Source organism: Lathyrus oleraceus, chromosome 1 (assembly GCF_024323335.1).
Source record: "Lathyrus oleraceus cultivar Zhongwan6 chromosome 1, CAAS_Psat_ZW6_1.0, whole genome shotgun sequence".
Taxonomy (NCBI): Eukaryota; Viridiplantae; Streptophyta; class Magnoliopsida; order Fabales; family Fabaceae; genus Lathyrus; species Lathyrus oleraceus.
In genome coordinates this window covers 366,095,719-366,105,025 of record NC_066579.1, presented here as the reverse complement: position 1 = coordinate 366,105,025, position 9,307 = coordinate 366,095,719, and the positions used below count along the sequence as shown (strand labels likewise).

Genomic DNA, 9,307 nt, shown 5'->3' with positions numbered 1-9,307 from the left:
TACATTCGACCTTGTCTTTATTAATTAAACTTTATTCAATACTTTACTTTTCATTGCACACTCTAAAAAACACCTATTTTGATTGCCTTTGATAAACACCATAACAATAGATAACGATAGATTGACACTTGGTCTCTGTGGATTCGACAATCTTTTATATTACTTTGACGTGTTCGTATACTTGCGAAGAAGACCGCCTCAAGTTTTTGGCACCGTTGCCGGGGACCGATTTCGTCAAATTTCATTTTCCTGTTGTTATATCGTTTAGAGTTAGGCTATTTCCCGTCGGTCAATGCGAAGAACTCGCAACACCGGAAGTTTAAGCTTAGTATATCCTCTGGCGGAACCTGAACGTTACGCTCGCGCACGTTTATTCTTTCATAGAATTAAGAGAGCTATGGCCGAAGATCAAAACCAAAGACCTCTTAAAGATTTCGCTCAACCATCAATCGAAGAACCTAGTTCTAGTATAGTAAACCCAACCATCCCAGCTAATAATTTTGAACTTAAACCATCCCTGTTGCAACTAGTGCAACAGGGAAAGTTCACATGTCTCGCTACTGAGAACCCAAACCAACATTTAAAAATATTTCTTCAATTAGCAGACACTTTTGAAACCAATGGAGCTTCTCCTGAGGCAATACATTTATGATTATTCCCTTTTTCCCTCAGAGATAAAGCCCTATCATGCTTAGATTCCCTTCCACCCAATTCCATTACGACTTGGGATAACCTTAGAAGAGTTTTTCTTGCTGGATACTCTTCCCCAAGTAAGACCACCGTTCTTCGAAACCATATAACTAGATTTAGCCAAAACCAAGGAGAATCGATGTTCGAAGCTTGGGAGAGATATAAAGAGTTGTTACGAGCATGCCCACATCATGGTTTAGAAAATTGGTTAATCATTCAAACCTTCTATAATGGACTTCACTATAACACGAAGATGACCATCGACGCTGCCGCAGGCGGTGCTCTGATGAACAAACCTTATCCTGAAGCTAGTGCCCTCATCGAAGATATGGCTCAAAACCATCAATCATGGGGAGTCGAACGAGCGACAGTTGAGAAGAAGGAAGCCCAAGGAGGAGTGCATGAACTAAGCTCTATAGACATGATGCAAGCTAAAATGGACGCATTAGCCCTTAAGGTCGAGCATATGTGCATAAACCCGAATACTGTAGCCGCAGTTTCGTCGGATTGTGAGATATGTGGAACCAAAGGACACCAATCTGCAGAATGCAGTCTATTAAATGAAACCCACTCTGAGCAAGTGAACTACACCCAAGGGAACCCATACTCAAATACCTATAACCCTGGATGGAGGAATCACCCGAACTTCTCCTATAAAAACAATAACCCTATCCAAAATAATGCACCTCTGATACCTAGTTATCAAGCCCCTAGATCAAATCAACCTATGCAACCTGTACCACCAAAGCCGAGCCTTGAGAAAATTATGGAAAATTTTATCACCGCTCAAACCCAACAAAACAAGGAGTTCATGAACCAGAACATTCATGTTAACGAATGGATTACTCAGTTAGGAACCAAGGTTGACCAAATAGTTACTCATACCAAGATGCTTGAAACCCAGATCTCTCAGGTAGCTTTAAACCAAGCCCCTTAGACTACACCTGGAGGACAATTCCCTGGACAACCTCAACAAAATCCGAGAGGACAAGCCAATGCCATTACCCTACGAAGTGGGAACGCTTATGATGAGCCACCAAACCCTAGATTGAGTGAACCCGAAACTTCTAAGGAATGTACCAAACCCACAGACGAAGTAAAGGAACCAGAGGAACCTGAAAACCAGGAAGGTCGAGAAAAAGGAGAAGAACCTAAAGACAAAACTTACGTACCACCCCCGCCATATAAACCACCTATATCATATCCGCAAAGACTCAAACAAACCCAGATCAATAAACAATATCAAAAATTTATTAAAGTTATAGAAAAACTTCATGTAGAAATCCCTTTCACAGAAGCCATCACCCAAATACCTTCTTATGCAAAGTTTCTCAAAGACATCCTTACCAACAAACGTAGACTTGACGATCCGAAGCCTTTGGAATGTAATGCTATTTCCGAGGACAAATTAGCAAAGAAAGATAAAGATCCTGGAAATTTCTCCATTCCTTTCCTTTTGGGTAATCATGTCATCGAAAAAGCTTTTCTAGACTTAGGAGCTAGTGTGAGTTTAATGCCTTTAGCAGTTTATGAGAGGTTAAACTTAGGAGAATTACAACCCACTAAGATGTCACTTCAGTTGGCCGATAGATCTATTAAATATCCGATAGGCATTTTAGAAGATATTCCTGTTAGGATAGGTCAGTTATTTATCCCTACTGATTTTGTTGTCATGGACATCAAAGAGGACAATGATATACCAATCCTTCTAGGTAGACCATTCTTATCAACTACAGGGGCCATAATAGATGTCAAGAAAGGAAAGTTGACATTTGAGGTAGGTGATGAGAAAATAGAATTTATACTTTCGAAATTTCTTATGGCACCTGTGATGGGAGATGCATGTTATGCCTTAGATATCATTGATGAATGTGTTAGAGAATTAGAACAAGAAGAAATTATAAAAACAATTAAGTTACCATCAACTCTCATAAGGGAAGATGATGACTTTAAGAAACCCTACATCGATGATAACCTTTACGAAAGTTTATCCCTTACCTCATATCCTATGCCATGCCCTAAGAAACCAACCTTAGAACTTAAGGAACTGCCTAAGAACCTGAGATATGAGTTCCTCGATGAAAAGATGAACCATCTAGTTATAGTCAGTGCTACCTTGAGCCAAGAGGAAACAAACCAACTTTTAGACGTCTTACGAAGATATCCCTCAGCCTTAGGATATAATATCTCTGACCTGAAAGGTATAAGCCCATCCGTATGCATGCGTCAGATTTCGCTAGAAGAAGATTCAAAACCCTCCAGGGAACATTAGAGAAGAATAAACCCTATAATGAGTGATGTTGTTAAAAAGGAAGTTCTTAAGTTACTTGAGGCAAGTATAATCTACCAGATCTCTGATAGTAAGTGGGTGAGCCCTGTGCATGTAGTACCTAAAAAAGGAGGCATCACAGTCGTGCAAAACGACAAAGGCGAACATGTAGCAAAATGTTTAGAAGGAGGATGGCGGATGTGTATAGATTATAGAAAATTAAATAAAGCAACCAGGAAGGATCATTTCCCTTTACCATTTATAGACCAAATGTTGGAGCGTCTAGCCAGACACTCTTACTTTTGTTATCTAGATGGATACTCTGGATTCTTCCAAATACCTATCCAGCCCGAAGATCAAGAAAAAACTACCTTTACATGCCCTTATATAACTTTTGCCTACAGACGAATGCCATTCGGCCTCTGTAATGCCCCAGCTACTTTCCAACGCTGCATGATGTCAATCTTTGCAGATTACCTAGATGGTATCATGGAAGTGTTTATGGATGATTTCTCGGTTTGCGGATTTGATTTCCACAATTGTCTTGCTAACCTTGAGAAAATCCTGGAGATATACGTGGAGGTGAACCTCGTGCTAAACTGGGAAAAGTGTCATTTCATAGTGACCGAAGGAATAGTTTTAGGACATATAGTTTCTAAAAAAGGTATAGAGGTAGATAAAGCTGAAATAGAAGTTATAGAAAACCTAAAACCACCAAAAACCATCAGAAAAGTCCGAAGCTTTCTTGGACACGCTGGATTCTACCGACGTTTTATTAAGGACTTCTCCAAAATAACCAAACCTTTAACTGGACTTTTAATGAAAGATGCTGAATTCATTTTTGATGAAAAATGTAATGACACATTTAATCTTTTAAAGCAAGCGTTAATCTTAGCACCCATTATGAAACCACCTGATTGGTCAGAACCTTTTGAGATAATGTGCGATGCTAGTGATTATGCAGTTGGAGCCATTCTAGGACAAAGGAAAGATAAAAAATTACATGCCATTTATTATGCCAGTAGAACCCTAGATGCTTCCCAACTTAACTATGCAACAACTGAAAAAGAATTACTCGCTGTAGTTTTCGCTATAGACAAATTTAGATCTTATCTAGTAGGAGTAAAAATTATAGTTTACACCGATCATGCTGCCATTCGATACCTATTAAGTAAAAAAGATGCCAAGCCCAGGTTACTCCGATGGATTCTATTACTACAAGAGTTTGATTTAGACATAAGAGATGAAAAAGGCACTGAAAATGTAGTAGCCGATCACCTTACTAGGCTAGAACATCTAAAACCATAACTAGTACCCATAAATGATGATTTCGCCTATGATAGACTGATAGCTAGAGTAGAAACCATTGAAGATGATAACCTAAACCCTCATGAGCACCCCCAAAATTCCTTAGCAATAAGTAACGTACCCTGGTATGCAAACTTCGTTAATTACCTAGCTGCTGATATAGTACCCCCTGATCTTGACTACCACCGCAAGAAGAAATTCTTCCACGATGTGAGAAACTTTTATTGGGACGAACCGCTCCTTTTCAAAAGGGGTAAAAATGGCATTTTTCGCCGTTGCGTTCCAGAAGAAGAGGTAAATAATATTATCAAGCATTGTCATTCTGCACCTTATGGTGGACATGCGAGCACCTCTAAGACATGCGCCAAGATTCTTCAAGCTGGCCTATTATGGCCTACCATGTGGCGTGATGTCTATGCTTGCATTGTCAAATGTGATAGATGCCAACGCACTGGAAACATTTCAAGGCGCGATGAAATGCCACTAAGAAACATTCAGGAAGTAGAACTCTTTGACGTATGAAGTATAGATTTCATGGGACCTTTCCCACCATCCTTAGGAAACAGGTATATCTTAGTAGCCGTAGACTATGTGTCTAAGTGGATTGAAGCTATAGCTGCACCCACAAACGACACTAGGGTAGTAATCAAACTATTTAAAAACTATATATTCCCTAGATTTGGAACACCATGTTTAGTCATAAGCGATGGAGGATCACACTTTATATCGAGAATATTTGACAAACTTTTAAGAAAATATGGAGTTAGGCATAGAGTAGCAACACCGTACCACCCACAGACTAGTGGCCAAGTAGAAGTGGCCAAGTAGAAGTGTCCAATAGGGAGATAAAACAAATCCTAGAGAAAACTATTTCTATTTCTAGGAGAGACTGGTCTCAGAAGCTTCAAGAAGCATTATGGGCCTATAGAACCGCTTTCAAAACCCCTATAGGAACTACTCCTTACCAACTAGTCTATGGAAAATCCTGTCACTTACCGTTCGAATTAGAGCATAAGGCCTATTGGGCCATTAAAACTTTGAATTTAGACTACCTAGCCGCAGGAGAAAAGCGTACCCTAGACATTCATAAATTAGAAGAACTTAGGCAATCTGCCTACGAGAATGCAAAAATGTACAAAGAAAGAACAAAAGCCTATCACGACAAAAGAATAGTAAAGAAAAACTTCAAAGTAGGCGATCATGTTCTCCTTTTCAACTCTAGGTTACGACTCTTCCCGGGAAAGCTACGTTCAAGATGGACTGGTCCTTTCGAAGTATCAAAGATTCTGAGATCCGGAGCCGTAGAAATCAAGAACGAAACCTGTAGTCCATTCATTGTAAATGGACAAAGACTGAAGCTCTACGAAGGAGGAGACATTCCAGCATACTACTCAAGCCACACCCTGATTGATCCACCAATCCCTACTACTACAGGTGTATAAATTCTAATCGTCAAGCTAATGACGTTTGCGTGGGAGGCAACCCATGGTTTTTCTTTCATTTTACTTTTTCGCATTTATTTACTTTTATTTTTATTTTATTTTATCATATTTTGCATCGAGACTAAAAATTTGAATGGTTTGCATTTTCAGGATCACTTTCTTAACTTTTACAGGATGCAGGATTTCGATGATATGCACGTGGCCTATAGAGATAATGCTCAGAGAGAGCGCTACATCGCTCTGTATCAGCGTCCTATGGCACCCACACGTTATCCTGATCAGCACTGTATGGAGGCACTGGGCATTGAGCCGAGTATCCGATTCCTTAGCCACCAGCTTCATTGGGACGAGTTTGCTGATGACTTGAGTAACACCTACAGGAACCTGACATTGGAGTTCCTGAGTTCATTCGACTATGACCCATACTCTGGACCAGATGGGTATGCTGCTTTCAGGCTCTTTGGAGTTGAGTACTCTTTCAGCCAGAAAGAGTTCGGCGACCTATTGGGCTTCCAGACCACTCCTGGTGCTATCCCGGAGACACCTATGGGATATTTTCTGGGTAAGGAGGTGGAGAAGTTTTGGAGTGATATATCAGGTGGCGGAAGCCAGGATCCATCTACGCAGCTATCTCATGTTATACATAACCCCGCCTTTAGATACTTTCAGATGATATTGGCATATTCCTTCCTGGGAAGACCGGATGCAGAGACATTACTGAGTGAAGAGGAGATCTTCCTACTATTTTGTGCATCCCAGTCTCGCCCAGTAGCATGTAGGAACTTTTTGTTATATGGTCTCAGCGGTATCTCCAGACCTACCGAAGGAGTCATCCATGTGGGCGGGATCATCACGCAGATTGCTGTCGCTTTAGGTCTGTCTCGCAAGCTATCACATCTCCGGATCTACTGTGGGTACACTACCATGGACATCGACTTCTGTTTGACCAAAGGGTTGATGAGGAGAGCCTCTTTCCACCCATGTCAGTTCCGATTGCTGGTCGACAGTGAGGCTATCCATTATTTCACACTGCCAGATCCTATGATGACTAGTGTGCATGATCCAGCGAATTGGAGTTATGCTCTGGAGGGCCAGGGAGAGACCGTCGAGGAGCCGAGATCACCACCCATTACTGAGTACACGCCTACACCGCCTTCTCCCAGGATCACTATTTTCTCTAATAATCTTTCATTGCAGACCCTCGACATCTGCACCCAGATTGCTGAATGTCGTAGAGAGATCGCAGAGCTTAGACAGGAGGTGGCTGACCTCACTTTACAGATGGGAGTGTTTGATCTCACCCACGCTACCGAAGCCGACTGTTTATATCAGGAGATCGCAGAGCTCAGGCAGGAGGTAGCCATGCTCCGTGGATCCACTTAGGAAGACGACATCCCTACTATATGATCTCACCATTTCATCTTATTTTATCTCTTTTTTATATTTCTCGTATTTGCATAACTCATTCTGTATTATCGCATTTGGAAAATTATATAAACTATGTCTATACATTGTTATTTCTACTTTATCTATATATGTCTTATGTTTGATTTATTTGCATTTTTTTTATTTTAGTTATTTATTTATTAGTCTAATATTTAATTTTAATTTTATTTTTATTTTTACTTTTACTTTTATAAAAAAATTATGCAAGCCAATGATACTAGGAAATCACAAGACAAATGATATCCGGACCCCTCAAAGCCAAAAGACAAGAGAAGCCCAAGCCAAAGGACCAAAATCTGGCCTAGCCAGATTTTGCCTTGTGGCGCCCGCCATAGACCCTGTGGCGCCCGCCACAACGTTTGTAAATGGTCGGAGCAGAACCCCTTTCTTCAATATTTTCACACCTTACAACCTTTCAAACCCATTTTTCCACCTTGCAAAAACGTCATTGAACCCACAAAAAGCTCATACCTTTCTAATCACCACACCGTACAAATCATTTTTCCGATTTCCATTTTCATTTCCATCTGTCGCATTTCGTAAAAATCCAACCTTTTCACATTCCACATCATCTTCTTCGTCACTTTTCAAGAGCTACACAAATGGAGTTTACTGGATTCATTCTTCGAGGAGGGAAACTGGGGGATAGACAAAGAAAAATCATCGAACGGTTGCAAAATCGGGAGATCCTCCCGACAAGGTATGTTGACGAAAATTGTCTCTACACTTTAGGTACATATCATAGCATATTTCATTTATTAGATAACTTAGGTTTGCATAATTTCTTTTCCAACAAAGAACCTACCTATGAGCGATTGACAATTGAATTTTTGAGTTCCTTAATCTATATTGTCAATCCTAACACTGCTAGCACAATTGGTACTGTCAGATTTAGAATGTTTGTTGTTGAATATGAATTCAGTACCGACAAACTAGCAAGCTTGTTAGGAATCTCTCATGGGGACGGTGCTATTTGTGAGGCCCCTTTGGATTCGGATTGGTCAGTTGAGGTGTTCTCCTTCTGGCAGAGACTGTCAAGCACTTCCATAAATTCTTTTGAGGGAGTTCTTGCCTCGACTATCCATAACCCGGCCATCAGAGTTTTTAGATATTTGTTGGCATGTACTATTTTTGCAAGGAAGCCTCACAAATAGACGAATTAATTCGGTCTCGTTCATGCTTGCACATATGACCTTAACTTTGAATAAAGCGGGACCGATTTCTTTTGGTGGATTAATTACGTCTATTGCTCGGGCGCTTAACCTGAACAATAAGATGGCTACCCTAGACCCCTTACCTCCTCGCACAATTAACCTAAAATTTCTGAGAGACATGAAATTGTGCCGTTTGAGGAGAGAAGGAGGCTATATGCTTATGGTTCATGGTGTAGCCACCCCATCTGTTGTTCTACCTTGCACTAGACGTACAGATGTACGAGATGAAAGGAATTGGACCTACGCTTTAGATGCTCCACCTGTTTTGGGTCCTCTTCCTCCTAACATTCCTGATGAGGCGGGACATGACACTGATGATGAATATGATCTGAGAGAGAGATCTCCCGTACCCCATGTGTCCCCCCATCATCCTTCACCATCACACACAGCACCATCTTCTTCTTCTGCAGGTACCACTCGTGGCTTTTATATTACGGAGGAGATGTGGCGTGACCACATGGCGAGAGAGCAAAGGCGTGACGACCTACTCTCTACCATCCAACAACAACTGGCGAATAACATGAGCTTCATGCAAGAGTCGCAGCGGAGGACAGACAAGTCCTATGACACTGTTCTACAGTCCCTGCAAACGATCACAAATACACAAGCCCGCCAGAAACACTACCACCAGCGACACATGACACTCATTGAAGCCACTCAAGGTTCCATTATGGGTAACCTTCGAGAGGTGAGGACCACTTAGGATGCCCTGCAGGCGAGGATGGATCAGAGAGATCGTCGTCGTACCCGATCCCGTCGTCCACCTCAGGATGGCGAAGGCACTAGTGGTCAGCAATAGGTTGTCAGGTAACTCTTCCCTTATCTTATTTCAAAACATTGGGGACAATGTTCGATTTAAGTGTGGGAGGAGACTCTATCATCTTTTCTTTATTACCTTTCTCGTCTTTCCTTTATCGCTTTTCTTTGCTGTTTTTAGA

At 41.1% G+C, this 9,307-nt stretch overlaps 1 non-coding gene across 1 annotated transcript; it reads right to left on the bottom strand.

Moving 5' to 3' along the window:
- Positions 1–781: 781 nt before the first annotated feature.
- LOC127116175 (small nucleolar RNA R71) lies at positions 782–888 on the bottom strand. Its single transcript, XR_007801153.1, has one exon. It is a non-coding gene; the product is annotated as a small nucleolar RNA R71 (small nucleolar RNA).
- Positions 889–9,307: the final 8,419 nt, after the last annotated feature.